Raw genomic sequence first — 14,860 nt, forward strand, 5'->3', positions numbered from 1 at the left:
TGGCAAGACTTCAACATTGCTGTCTAGCCATGATCACCAACTTCTTGACAGAGCTTGAATAATTTTTGTAATAATAATGGGCAAATATTGCACTTATAGACTTATTCAAGAAGACTCACAGATGTAAGCGATGCCAAAAGGTGTTTCTAACATGTATTGAGTCAGGGAGCTGAATACTTAATGCAATTACTGTATTTTAGTTTTTAAAATGTTAGAATTTTTGTTCCCCTTTGACAGAGTATTTTGTGTACATTTTTGACAAAAAATTACAATTCAATCAATTTCAATCCCACTTTGTAACACAATAAAATGCAAAGAAATCCAAGGGGTCTGAATACTTTTGTAAGGCACTGTATTTACAAATTCATCATGATACACAACTACTTTTGAGAACAGAGAGGATGTGGCTGTCTGTCACGTCATTAAAAAAGACTAAACAGAACTGTAAAAAGGATGCAAATAGTATTTTGGAGGACTGTAATGTCTTTATTGTTCACTTCATATATATTCCATTCCTTTTTAATCAACCATCCCATCTCTTAAATTCCTCAAATAGCTCCTCAGTCCCTCTTCAATTTTGTAAATCTTTATTGTCCTGTTTCCAGTATCCCTCCATCCCCGCACCTCTCATACTCCTCGTCTCTCCGTGGCAGCAGGGGGTGCCTCTCTCTCTCCGTACCTCCTCTCCCTTTCTCCTCCTCCTCCAGTCCTCTCCTCCCGTACCATTCTGAACAGGTAGCGGCTGGCCAGCTGTAGATCCCACTGATAGCGGGACAGGATCCTTAGGCAGTCGTCACGAGAACACAGGCTCAGAGAGTGCAGCTGCTCCATTTGAGAAGGAAGGAGGGAATGAGAGAGAGAGAAGAGTGAGCACAAAGTTGGTGCATCAAATTTAATATTACAATTTTTGCATTCATAGTAAACTAGGTTGGTCGATGGAGAATACATTTTGAAGTACATGGAAATAATATATGTATTAAGTATGAATTAGAGTAATTCTGTCTAACCTTGAGTTGTTGCTGGGCCCTTATAGGGTTCCATTCATTGCGGTGAAGTGCGTTCCGAACCTCCTCATTGGTCACTCCCTGCACTGCTTCCATGACCTGACCAATCAGACTAGAGGACCTTAGAACGTCAGGCCAATCACAAAGCCTGAATTCTGTAATATGTCTAACAACTCAAGAACTAAAGATCATACATCCATTCAATACCTGTACTATGAAGGCTTCCCTGGTGTGTTGTACTTGAGGCGGGTACCTCTCCCTCTCTCGTTCCCTCACCACCCACTCCTTTTCTTGATCCCTCACCACCCCCTTGTTCCCATAGTCATCTAGTTTGGACCATGCCATGTGGGCCATCTTGCCCAGGTTACTGCCCCCCATGGTCTGCTGCAGCTGGGGCTGGGGTGGCTGTAGCATCTGCTGCTGTGGATGCTTTTGAGTTTGTGGAGGCCACAAAGAACCTGGGGATGGATTTACAGGCCTCCGATCTCGGATCAAGGCCACCTGGGGAATTTTGGCACGTTTGAAGTTGGGCGGGAGCGGTCGAGGTGGGGGGTTGATGCTGGCCTCGCTGAGCCGATGGGGATCCTGCTGCACCACAACGCTGCGGGCAACCATGGCGTTGGGGAGGGGTCCACGACAGGGGTCCACCTTGACCCCTCCTACAGTCCTGTTCTGGGGACCACTCAGGACAGACTCCAGACTCCTGGTCATACCTGGGGACAGATGGATAGTTCCTTTAAACACACAGTACCAGTCAAAAGTTTGGACCCACCTACTCATTCAAGGGTTTTTCTTTATTTTACTATTTTATACATTGTGAAATAATAGTGAAGATATCAAAACTATGAAATAAAACATGCACAATCATGTAGTAACCAAAAAAGTGTCAAACAAATCCAAATATATTTTAGATTTTAGATTCTTCAAAGTAGCTAACCTTTGCATTGATGACAGCTTTGCACGCGCTTGGCATTCTCTCAACCAGCTTCACCTGGAAAGCTTTTCCAACAGTCTTGAAGGAGTTCCCACATATGCTGAGCACTTGTTGGCTGCTTTTCCTTCACTCTGCGGTCCAACTCATCCCAAACCATCTCAATTGGATTGAGGTCGGGTAATGGTGGAGGCCAGGTCAGCTGATGCAGCAATCCATCACTCTCCTTCTTGGTCAAAAAGCCCTTACACAGCCTGGAGGTGTGTTGGGTCATTGTCCTGTTGAAAACAAATGATAGTCCCACTAAGCGCAAACCAGATGGGATGGCGTATCACTGCTGAATGCTGTGGTTGCCATGGTGGTTAAGTGTGCCTTGAATTCCAAATAAATCACTGACAGTGTCACCAGCAAAGCACCCCCACACAATAACTCCTCCTCCTCCATGCTTCATGGTGGGAACCATACAGGCAGAGATTTCTGCTCATGTTTCTTGGCCAAAGCAAGTCTCTTCTTCTTATTGGTGTCCTTTAGTAGTGGTTTCTTTGCAGCAATTCGACCATGAAGGCCTGATTCACACAGTCTCCTCTGAACAGTTGATGTTGAGATGTGTATGTTACTTTAATAGGGCTATCTTCTGAATACCAACCCTACCTTGTCACAACACAACTGATTGGCTCAAACGCATTAAGAAAGAAAGAAATTCCACAAAATAACTTTTAACAAGTCACACCTGTTAATTGAAATGTATTCCAGGTGACTACCTCATGAAGCTGGTTGAGAGAATGCCAAGAGTGCAAAGTTGTCATCAAGACAAAGGGTGGTTAATTTGAAGAAAATATATTTGAAGAAATATATGTGTTATTTCTTAGTTTTCATGTCCTCACTATTATTCTACAATGTAGAATAAGTAAAAAATTAAGAAAAAACATTGAAGGGGTTTTGACTGGTACTGTTTTGACTGGTACTGTATACAGTATATGTATTTTGTACAAAATAACTACAGTATTGTCACAAAATACTTCGTGCTGTTGTGAGGACCAAGGCGCAGCGGAAGTGTGGATACTCATATTTTAATTTAAAAAAAGGAGTAGAGCATCCACTGAAAAACAATAAACACCACAGTGACAGTCTTACATGCATACAAAACGCAGTGTAACAACAACCACCCACAAACCCCAGTGACAAACAACTCCTACATATATGACTCCCAATCAGGAACAACGATTCCCAGCTGTTCCTGATTAGGAGTCACAAGACACACACAAGACTGCCACGTCCTGACCCCCAAACTACTACCACAGCTCCATCTGCTGGTCAGGACGTGACAAGTATACAGCATGTTGAGGGTGGTTTTCCCTTGGTGATATCAAACTTGTGACCCTCTGCTCTTGAGGCTAGTACACTACGAAGGGTACCAAAGGTCTAAACAATTACAAGAGTTGTAATGTGCCCAATTAGCTACAGATTGCTACCAACGAAACAATTATATGTATGGATTGAATATTAGCTAATATTATTTGGAGAACATGTTAGTATCAGTCATATAATAATCAAATAAAGAGTAAATAACTTATTGAAGTTGGTACCTGACATTTTCTGTAAATTGGAGCCGCCCTCTCTCTCTCTATTTGCTGGGCTTCTTCTCCAGTTTACTCTCCTGAAAAGGTCAGAGGACAGCTAAAAACACAGTATTCAAACACACATGGGTCATGGTTGTACACTGACAATAACAAAGGTTCAAGGCATTCATCTTACTTACTCTGTAAGATTTGTATACCACCAATAGTGGGCCACCAACAAAGACGCAAACAAATGCAATTTTTACTTGATTTCTATCAATATATGACAACGGATATCTGTAATGCTAAACAAGACAAGGCAACAATGTGGCATTAATGACAGCAAAAATAGTCAGGAACGCAGGCTAGCATATAGCATGATGATGCTCAACAGCTATATATCAAAGAATCATCAAAAAGTGTACATTTTACTGACTCGTCGAGGCGTTCCGACGTGCCCCAGTTACGGTCGGGGTGGGTCTCACTCTGCCCCGTGTGCTGCAAACTGCCCTTCAGGGGGGGTGAGATGAGGCTTGATGCAGCAACGGGGGCTGTGGTGGGAAGAGCAGGGGCGCTGCTGGGGGCGGAGAGGGAGGGAGCAGCCCACTATCAAAGTCCTTTGGTTCTGGCCCTTCCACTCACACAGCTCCAGACTACAGGAGGAGAACCATACGGTCAAATCATATAAGCCACATACTGTTGATATACAGTAAGTGATATAACAAATACATGGATCCAATTAAATGGTCACATTAAGAAACGACAATCATACAATTCCAACAAATGACTTTTAACAGTTTATTGATGATTTACGAACTACATATTCACAAAAAATGTACTCTCTACACTATTATAAAACTCTCTTATAAACTGTCTTGACACCCTTTTACATAGGACTCTCTGAAAACTTCAGCAAATTTGAGTCAGATCTTCAAATCTTTTATTCTTGGCATCTGACTTGAAGGCCTTAGACCCCCCCCCCTCAAGAATTACTACAAGGTGGCAAGAATGTGAGGATTACGGTTAACAGTCAACGCAATGGAATTCAGGTTTAAAAGTTTAGCTCTTTGAAACAATATGTCTAAGTTTAACGATGAACCTCTGTTTCTTCCTACCTATTTTTTCCTTCTTCCCATCCTTCTTCTCTCTTACCTATGGTCTATGATGGTCACTAGGTCATTGGACAGGAGGGTGAGTTTTCTAGGTTCCACAAAGTCCTTTACAGCACACACCTCCAAAGGCTGAGCCTGGATAGAGAGGGAAGAGGGGAGAGGAAACCATTTTATGCCACTGTCTCGTAGTCCAACTGCCTTTATTTTGGTCACTGGCCATATTGACTCTTAAATGCTAATGTAAACATGCTTGGGAGCCACTTGATTAGAGTGTATTATGTGAGTATAATGCAAATGTGAGCATGCATTTATACATATATAATAAATGTACAGTACCAGTCAAAAGTTTGGACACACCTACTCATTCAATGGTTTTTCTTTATTTTTACTATTTTCTACATTGTAGAAAATGAAATAACACATATGGAATCATGTAGTAACCAAAAAAGTGTTAAACAAATCAAAATATATTGTATATATAGGATTCTTCAAATAGCCACCTTTTGCCTTGATTAATACTCTTGGCATTCTCTCAACCAGCTTCATGAGGTAGTCACCTGGAATGAATTTCAATTAACAGGTGTGCCTTGTTAAAAGTTAATTTGTGGAATTTCTTTCCTTCTTCATGCATTTGGTTTGAGCCCATCAGTTGTGTTGTGAGAAGGTAGGGGTGGTATACAAAATATAACCCTATTTAGTAAAAGACCAAGTCCATATTATGGCAAGAACAGCTCAAATAAGCAAAGAGAAATGACAGTCCATCATTATTTTAAGACATGAAGGTCAGTCAATACGGAACATTTCAAGAACTTTGAAAGTGTCTTCAAGTGTAGTCGCAAAAAGTTAATTAGTTACCAGCCTCAGAAATTGCAGCCGAAATAAATTCTTCACCGAGTTCAAGTAACTGACACATCTCAAAATCAACTGTTCAGAGGAGACTGTGTGAATCAGGTCGTCATGGTCGAATTGCTGCAACAACAAAAAACACTACAAAAGGACATCAATAAGAAGAAGAGACTTGCTTGGGGCAAGAAACATGAGCAATGGACATTAGACCGGTGGAAATTTGTCCTTTGGTCTGGAGTCCAAATTGGAGATTTTTGGTTCCAATCGCCATGTCTTTGTGAGATGTGGTGTGGGTGAACGGATGATCTCCGTGTGTGTATTTCCCACCGTAAAGCATGGAGGAGGAGTTGTTATGGTGTGGTGGTACTTTGATGGTGACACTGTCTGTGATTTATTTAGAATGCGTGCTCAGCATATGTGGGAACTCTTTCAAGACCGTTGGGAAAGCATTCCAGGTGAAGCTGGTTGAGAGAATGTCAAGACTGTGCAAATCTGTCATCAAGGCAAAGGGTGGCTGATGCAGCACTCCATCACTCTCCTTCTTGGTCAAGTAGCCCTTACACAGACTGGAGGTGGGTTGGGTCATTGTCCTGTTGAAAAACAAATGATAGTCCCATTAAGCGCAAACCAGATGGGATGGTGTATCGCTGCAGAAAGCTGTGGTTGTCATGCTGGTTAAGTGTGCCTTGAATTCTAAATAAATCACTGATAGTGTCACCAGCTAAACACGCCCACACCATCCCACCTCTTCCTCCATGCTTCACGGTGCGAACCACACATGCAGAGCTCATCCGTTCACCTACTCGTCTCACAAAGACATGGCGGTTGGAACCAAAATCTCAAATTCGGACTCATCAGACCAAAGGACAGATGGTCTAATGTCCATTGCTTGTGTTTCTTGGCCCAAGCAAGTCTCTTCTTATTATTGGTGTCCTTTAGTCGTGGTTTCTTTCCAGCAATTCGACCATGAAGGCCTGATTCACTCAGTCTCCTCTGAAAAGGTGATATTGAGATGTCTGTTACTTAAACTCAGTGAAGCATTTAATTGGCCTGCAATTTCTGAGGTGCTGGTAACTCTAATGAACTTATTCTCTGCAGCAGAGGTAACTCTGGGTCTTCCTTTCCTGTGGCGATTCTCATGAGAGCCAGTTTCATCATAGCGCTTCATGGTTTTTGTGACTGCACTTGAAGAAACTTTCAAAGTTCTTGAAACTTCCTGTATTGACTGACCTTCTTGTGTTAAAGTAATAATGGACTGTCGTTTCTCTTTGCTTATTTGAGCTGTTCTTGCCATAGTATGGACTTGGTCTTTTACCAAATAGTATACCACCCCTACCTTGTCACACACAACTGATTGGCTCAAACCCATTAAGAAGGAAAGAAATTCCACAAATGAACTTTTACGGCACACCTGTTAATTGAAATGCATTCCAGGTGACTACCTCATGAAGCTGGTTGAGAGAATGCCAAGCGTGTGCAAAGCTGTCATCAAGACAAAGGGTGGTTACTTTGAAGAATCTAAAATATATTTTGATTTGTTTAAAACTTTTTTGGTTATGTGGTTACATGATTGCATATGTGTTTTTTCATAGTTTTGATGTCTTCACTATTATTCTACAATGTAGAAAATAGCAAAAAATAAAGAAAAACCCTTGAATGAGTAGGTGTGTCCAAACTTTTGACTGGTACTGTACATATATTTACAGTGTTACCTCTGCGACCAGGGTGGTGAGCTGGGAGAAGGTGGGTCGGTTGGAGGGGGTGCAGGCCCAACACTTTCTCATCACAGAGTAGAGTTCCTGAGGACAGTCAGGGGGTCTCTCCATACGTTGTCCCTCCAGCTCAACACGCCAGAGGATCTGAGAGAAAAAAAAGTGTGGGGAACGTTTAATGACAAAGACATTGCATTATTGTGATATTGAAGATGTTTGTGGACACAAACATACACATACACAATATTGAATATTTTATTTGGTACAAAAGGTTGGAGCCTTGTGTCCTCTTGAGTCATGGTTCAACTTAAAGTGCTCTACCTACAACATGTACGTGACAAATCTGACTCATTAGCTTTCGTTACGAACGTTCATTATTTCATTCCCCTTATAAATTGTTTGGCGTGTTCATGTTTCCCATATACTGTATCTAGTAATTAATGTATATATTAAACGTATATTTTGTTATTTTCCTCAGTATCATCTCTTAGAAACCAATTCCATGAGCAGCAGCACTTAAGAAGAGCTCCTCCTTAAATTGTAATTTTTGTATAAATGTGTATTATATGTTAACAGTTTAGTTATTTTACTGCATTGCTGTATTCTGCCCATCTAAAGGAATTGGAAGATACTTTTCTTTTGAGGAAATAGTTTGGAGAGGTTTTGAGAGATTGATCGACTTGGTTCTTGCAGGACTCATCTGCTGAATCATCAGGCAACACAAGGAAAGAAGGGGATAGGGGGACTATAAACCCAACAAGGACAACAAAAATTAGGACATCGACAAACAAACACAAAACCAACAGAGGGAGAAAGAGGAAGGATTTCTGAGGGATTTCTGGAGGATAGTTCAGGCCTTGAGGGAAGTAAGCATTCAGATGAACAAACAAACAAGCGAAAGAACACTTGGAAAGGAGGTGGAAACATTCTGAACATTGAGAGCATATCTTAATTTCCGTGTAATGTGTTGTGTCATTGAAAAACACATTTAATATCTTTATTTGTATTTTTCATAAAAGTGCATTGTTTAAAAAGTGCATTTATCTATAGCTGCATTATTTAAACAAGTGCTTTCATCAAGAGACACATGCACATCATTCTAGAGCGTAGTGCATTGTTTAGAGGTCACCATGGAGATGGATGCCTTGTCTAAGCATTGTTTCAGACACCTTGCCATCACGTACCCTGAAAATGTTCCAAGTGAGTCAGAAAAAAATCTATTCAAATCCCCAGAGACTCCGAGGGCAGACTTCATCCTAAAAGTGAATCAAGGACATAAAAGTAGACCTTCTGTTCTACACGGATGATCCCAGTGCTTGGCACACAGTTAACTCCTCATTGGTTGATTTGATTCTTACTAATAACCTCCATAAATATTTGTCTAGTGGAGTATTTGCATATGATCTCAGTGATCATTGTCCCATAGCATGTATTACAGATATGAAACCCAAAAATTCTAATCCTTGTTTAATTAAGAAGAAAGATTTTAAAAACGTTTTCTCTTCAAGGGTTTTTACACGACATGTTGTACTCTGAGTTAGCCACTATCTCCTGTATTCCTGACACTGCGTTGGCTCTTGAAAATGTATCCTCTATATTTATTCCTCTGGCAGATAAACATGCCCCTTTTAAACAATTCAGAGTCAAAGATACACTATATATATATAAGTACCGAGTTCCAAACTGCCTCTGGAAGCAACATCAGCACTAGAGGTGTTCATCGGGAGCTTCATGAAATGGGTTTTCATGGCCGAGCAGCTGCACACAAGCCTAAGATCACCATGCACAATGCCAAGCGTCGGCTGGAGTGGTGTAAAGCTCACCACCATTGGACTCTGGAGCAGTGGAAATGCATTCTCTGGAGTGATGAATCACGCTTCACCATCTGGCGTGATGCCAGGAGAACCCTACCTACCCCAATGCATAGTGCCAACTGTAAAGTTTGGTGGAGGAGAAATAATTGTCTGGGGTTGTTTTTCATGGTTCAGGCTAGGCCCTTAGTTCAAGTGAAGGGAAATCATAATGCTACAGCATACAATGACTTTCTAGACGATTCTGTGGCAACAGTTTGGGGGAAGGCCCTTTCCTGTTTCAGCATGACAATGCCCCAGTGCACAAAGCGAGGTCCATACAGAAATGGTTTGTCAGGATTGGTGTGGAAGAACCTTTACTGGCCTGCACAGAGCCCTGACCTCAACCCCCTTGAACACCTTAGGGATTAATTGGAACGCCGACTACGAGCTAGGCCTAATCGCAAAACATCAGTACCTGACCTCACTAATGCTCCTGTGGCTGAAAGGAAGCAAGACCCCGCAGCAATGTTCCAACATCTAGTGGAAAGTCTTCCCAGAAGAGTGGAGGCTAATATAGCAGCAAAGGGGGGGACCAACTCCATATTAATGCCCATGATTTTGGAATGAGATGTTCGATGAACAGGTATCCACATACTTTGGTCATGTAGTGTAGATCTAACCCTTGGTTTTCTTCTGAGTTATCTGAGCTCATTCAGATGAGAAATCAGGCCTGGGCCAAAACAAGGAAAACTGACTCTGTAGTGGACTGGCAATCTTTCAGCCAATTGAGAAACAGATGTACTATCTCGATTAAGAAAGCTAAATCAAGCTACTTTTTAAGCTCTATCTCTGAATCGGCTTCTAAATTTGGAAAACAGTAAATGCTTCTAGATTTTGGGAAACCCCAGCGGTGGTTGTGTACAAATTCCTCTTCTTCCCTGCCTAAGCAAGTTCTGTCTGACTCTGGCATCATAACAATGTGTACAATGTGTCTACACATACCTGTCTGCCAGATAGCCCCCGCCAAGGCTCCTCACAGTAGGTGAACATCTCCCAGAGAATGACCCCAAACATCCACACATCAGAGGAGTGGGTAAAAGAGCCCACACGTAGACTCTCTGGGGCACACCTGGAGGGAGCGTGGGAGGAGAGATATGGAGAAAAAAGAGACAGAGAGAGAGAGAGAGAGAGAGAGATGGAATTACTATAAACTGCCAATCATTTACCAAAGAAAATTCCATAGTAGTGATATCTCCCTTCTCCACACCGGCTTCCATTCGGTCACACTGTCAAACAATCAATGACTCATCAATGATATATCCCCCCACAAACACCCTGATGTTCCCCTTCAGCTCACCAGGCGAAGGGGATGCGTCTGTGGGCCATCATCACGTAGTGGTCTGTCTCCTGGCTCAGGCCCCTCATCAGACCAAAGTCCCCAATCTTCACCATCTCCCTGGAGGCCAGCAGAACGTTCCGGGCAGCCAGGTCCCTATGGATGAACCTGGGGGAGATAACACAGGCCCACTATACCGGCTACAACCAGGAATGGTTCAGCATTTTCATTGGCTAGAAGTGTCTTCCTTCCGCATCTGCTGAAATTTCATTGGCATTACGGAAATGCCAGTCAATTGAGGAAAAATATATGCATGAAGTTGGTCAGAGGAATTGTTGATGTTTAGGGTTACAGTGAAGTTAGTGGTTAAAATTGCATATTTGGTTGTAGTCTGTCTGTAGAGTGGGACTGTTTTGTGCCTCACCTGCGACCTGTATTTCAATAGCAATTCTACGAATTAGAATATTAGCATATGCAAAGGCCCATGCATGAAAGGATTACAATCCAGAGACAGGATTACAATGTAGAAATAGGAATAATACTAAATCTGTTTTATACTCCATCTTTAAGAGGATAGAGAGAATGGCATTCTCACCATCTTGAGGGGCTGTGTGAGCACCACTCCGTAGAGGCGGATGATGTTGGGGTGGTCTAGAGACTGCATGGTGGTCACCTCCTGGAGAAAGTCTGTCATGGTGTCAGTCGGTCTGGAAAGACTACTTTTCAGAGACTTCACTGCCACCGGCAGCTGTCATGGCAACAGAAAGAAGAAGGGGATGGATGGAGGAGTTAGGTGTACTGATTAATACCATTTGGGACAGATTATAATGCAATTTAAATTTATTGGAAATATACAGCACATTCGGAAAGTATTCAGACCCCTTGACTTTTTCCATATTTTGTTAAGTTACAGCCTTATTCTAAAATTGATTAAAAAAAAAAATCCACTCATCAATGTACACACAATACCCCATAACGCCAAAGCAAGAACAGGTTTTTAGAAATGTTTGCTAATTTATAAAAAATAAACTGAAATATCACATTTACATTCGTTTTCAGACCCTTTACTCAGTACTCTGTTGAAGCACCTTTGGCAGCGATTACAGCCTCAAGTCTTCTTGGGTATGACGCTACAAGCTTGGCACACCTGTATTTGGGGAGTTTATCCCATTCTTCTCTGCAGATCCTCTCAAGCTCTGTCAGGTTGGATGGGGAGTGTCGCTGCACAGCTATTTTCAGTTCTCTCCAGAGATGTTTGATCGGGTTCAAGTCCGAGCTCTGGCTGGGCCACTCAAGGACGTTTAGAGACTTGAGTGGCCCATCGTCTTGGCTCTGTGTTTAGGGTCATTGTCCTGTTGGAAGGTAAACCTTCGCCCCAGTCTAAGGTCCTGAGCTCTCTGGGGCAGGTTTTCATCAAGGATCTCTCTGTACTATGCTCCGTTCATCTTTCCATTGAGCCTGACTAGTCTCCAACTCCCTGCCGCTGAAAAATATCTCCTCAGCATGATGCTGCCACCACCATGCTTCACCATAGTGATGGTGCCACGTTTCCTCCAGACGTGAATCTTTGCATTCAGGCCAAAGAGTTCAATCTTGGTTTCATCAGACCAGAGAATCTTGTTTCTCATGGACTGAGAGTTCTTTAGGTGCCTTTTGGCAAACTCCAAGCGGGCTGTCATGTTCCTTTTACTGAGGAGTGGCTCCTGTCTGGCCACTCTACCATAAAGGCCTGATTGGTGGAGTGCTGCAGAGATGGTTGTCCTTCTGGAAGGTTCTCCCATCTCCACAGAGGAACTCTAGAGCTCTGTCAGAGTGACCATCGGGTTCTTGGTCACCTCCCTGATCAAGGCCCTTCTCCCCAGATTGCTCAGTTTGGCTGAGCGGACAGCTCTAGGAAGAGTCTTGGTGGTTCCAAACTTCTTCCATTTAGAATGATGGAGGCCACTGTGTTCTTGGGGACCTTCAATGCTGCAGACAATTTTTGATACCCTTCCCCAGATCTGTGCCTCGACACAATCCTGTCTTGGAGCTCTACGGACAATTCCTTCGACCTCATGGCTTGGTTTTTGCTCTGACATGCATTGTCAACTGTGGAACCTTATATAGACAGGTGTGTGCCTTTCCAAATCATGTCCAATCAATTGAATTTACCACAAGTGGACTCCAATCAAGTTGTAGATACACCTCAAGGATGATCACTGAAAACAAGATGCACCTGAGCTCAATTTCGAGTCTCATAGCGAAGGGTCTGAATACTTATGTAAAAAAGGTATTTATTTATTTATTTTTAATAAATGTACAAACATTTCTAAAAACCTGTTTTTGCTTTGTATTATGGGGTATTGTGTGTAGATTGATGAAGGGGAAAAAGTGTTTAATCCATTTTAGAATAAGGTTGTAACTAACAAAATGTGGAAAAAGGGGACGAGTATGAATACTTCACGAATGCACTGTACTTCAATGCAAATTATTTTTGATTTCTGTTATGCAATTTCTATTGATTCTTTTGAAGTATCTTGCCCTGTGCCTTTATAAACTGGCAACCTAGCTCTGCCTTTTGCTGTTGGACTCGGTGAGTAAAATAAAAGTGAAATACTGTCCCACCAGAAGCAACATACATTTGAACAAATCCACTCACCACTCTCCCAGTGGGGGTCTGCCACTCTCCTCTCTTCACCACACCGAAGGAGCCCATTCCCAGCTCCTCCCCCAGAGTCAGCTCATCGTCCTGGATCAGACAGGTGAGGGCCCGCCCCCCTTTCTCCTGGCCAGACCCCACAGTGCCCCATTGGTCACCCCCCTCCGGACCACACCCACTGAACGCCTGGGGGACAAACAGATCAACATGAGTGACAGGTGAGCATTCCAATTATTATGTTGTGTCAATCAGTAATGTCTGGTACTTATTTCAAAGAACTCACCACTACCTTGTAACAAATGGTATATAATAGTAAATTGCATTCTGGAGGTACTTGAGAGACATTTAACCTTTCTTTAACTAGGCAAGTCAGTTAAGGACAAATTCTTATTTACAATGATGGCCTACACCAGGCCAATTGTGCACTGCCCTATGGGACTCCCAATCACAGCCGGTTGTGATACAGCCTGGATTCAAACCAGGATGTCTGTAGTGACGCCTCAAGCACTGAAATGCAGTGCCTTAGACCACTGCACCACTCGGGAGCCCCATGTAAATGTCTTACCTTGGCCATCCACGATTTGGGCCTCACATTGATCTTGCAGTTTTTCACAGCCTCCCATAATCTTCTCTGTCCTACACGTAGACAATTCTATTCTATATAAAAGATATGGCTATACAACATACAAACAAGGGTTACAATTCACATGAATACCCTCTTCATAAGGGTATTTATAATCCCATGTGAACTATTCATAGTGCATTATAATGCACAACATAGGGGCTTTTCATATGAAGTGTTACCAAAAATAGCTATAGAATCATTTTTAAAAAGGACAAAAATATCCACAGTGTACTGACCTGGTTTGCTGATGCCAATCTGTTTGAGGTCAGACTCCTTGATGTAGGCGAAATGCTCCACGTGGGTGATGTTGAGGCTGTCCCGGACACGCAGGTAAAACCTCTCCAACTGGACCTCGGCCAGGAGGTGGTACAGCCACTGAGTGTCCTGTTCCATCAGCATGACCCTGCGGGTCACCACAGCACTAGGCAAACTGGCGAACCAGGGACCCCCATTATATGTTAGCAAAAACAATTGTTTTCACGTCTTGTCTTATCATCAGGTGAATGATAATGACAAGGAGAAGTAATCCTAATTTTAAAATGAATAGATTGGGTACATAGTTTTTCATTATTCTAACCTCCCCACATTGCATTTGGAAGAGGAAGTGTAAACTCTAACGGCCGATTAGCTAGAAAGTTAACTCCAAACACATTTTCTCTAAGAGCAGCAGTTTAGCTGATTTAATTAACAAAGGTTAGCAATGTGTTGGCAAACATTTACAGTTGAAGTCGGAAGTTTACATACACTTAGGTTGGAGCCAATAAAACTTGTTTTTCACCACTCCACAAATGTATTTTTAACAAACTATAGTTTTGGCAAGTCGGTTAGGACATCTACTTTGTGCATGTGTAACAGTGTAGGTTCCGTCCCTCTCTTCGCCCCAACCCGGGCTCGAACCAGGGACCCTTGCACACATCAACAACTGACACCCCACGAAGCAACATTACCCATCGCGCCACAAAAGCCGCGGCCCTTGCAACGCAAGGGGAAACCCTACTTCAAGTCTCAGAGCGAGTGACGTCACTGATTGAAACGCTATTAGCGCGCACCACCGCTAACTAACTAGCCATTTCACATCGGTTACACTCACCCCCCCTTTGACCTCCTCCTTTTCCGCAGCAACCAATGATCCGGGTCACGGCACCAATGTAACAGTGTAGGTTCCGTCCCTCTCTTCGCCCCAACCCGGGCTCGAACCAGGGACCCTTGCACACATCAACAACTGACACCCCACGAAGCAATGTTACCCATCGCGCCACAAAAGCCACGGCCCTTGCAACGCAAGGGGAAACCCTACTTCAAGT

At 42.8% G+C, this 14,860-nt stretch overlaps 1 pseudogene; it reads right to left on the bottom strand.

The window, feature by feature from the left end:
* Positions 1 to 463: 463 nt before the first annotated feature.
* On the bottom strand, positions 464 to 13,948 carry LOC115194932 (activated CDC42 kinase 1-like; annotated as a pseudogene).
* Between the last annotated feature and the right edge of the window lie 912 nt (positions 13,949 to 14,860).

Source organism: Salmo trutta, chromosome 5 (genome assembly GCF_901001165.1).
Source record: "Salmo trutta chromosome 5, fSalTru1.1, whole genome shotgun sequence".
Classification (NCBI taxonomy): domain Eukaryota; kingdom Metazoa; phylum Chordata; class Actinopteri; order Salmoniformes; family Salmonidae; genus Salmo; species Salmo trutta.